Below are 505 nucleotides of genomic sequence, written 5' to 3'. Positions count from 1 at the left end.
GTTTTTGGGGAAGAGGTATTGAGGTGATTGGTGAATGGGTGAAGAAGAGAGAGAGTGGTAGGATAGGTGGGGATCCTGTGGGGTCCACAGATCCTGAGGTATCAAGGAAAATTCATCCCTGCACCAAGTGGAGAGCAAAAATGCTCTTTATGCCAATTCTGGCGTTAAACGCCAGGCTGGTGCCCATTTCTGGCGTTTAATGCCAACTTCTTGCCCCTTCCTGGCGTTTAATGCCAGTCTGGTGCCCCTTTCTGGCGTTAAACGCCCATAATGGTGCCAGACTGGGCGTTAAACGCCCATTTGCTGCCCTTACTGGCGTTTAAACGCCAGCAAGGTCTTCCTCCAGGGTGTGCTATTTTTCTTTCTATTTTGCATTCTGTTTTTGCTTTTTTAATTGATTTTGTGACTTCCCATGATCATCAACCTACAGAAAACATAAAATAACAAAAGAAGATAGATAAATATAACATTGGGTTGCCTCCCAACAAGCGCTTCTTTAATGTCA

This window comes from Arachis duranensis, chromosome 1, assembly GCF_000817695.3.
Source record: "Arachis duranensis cultivar V14167 chromosome 1, aradu.V14167.gnm2.J7QH, whole genome shotgun sequence".
Classification (NCBI taxonomy): domain Eukaryota; kingdom Viridiplantae; phylum Streptophyta; class Magnoliopsida; order Fabales; family Fabaceae; genus Arachis; species Arachis duranensis.
This window is presented reverse-complemented; position numbering follows the sequence as displayed.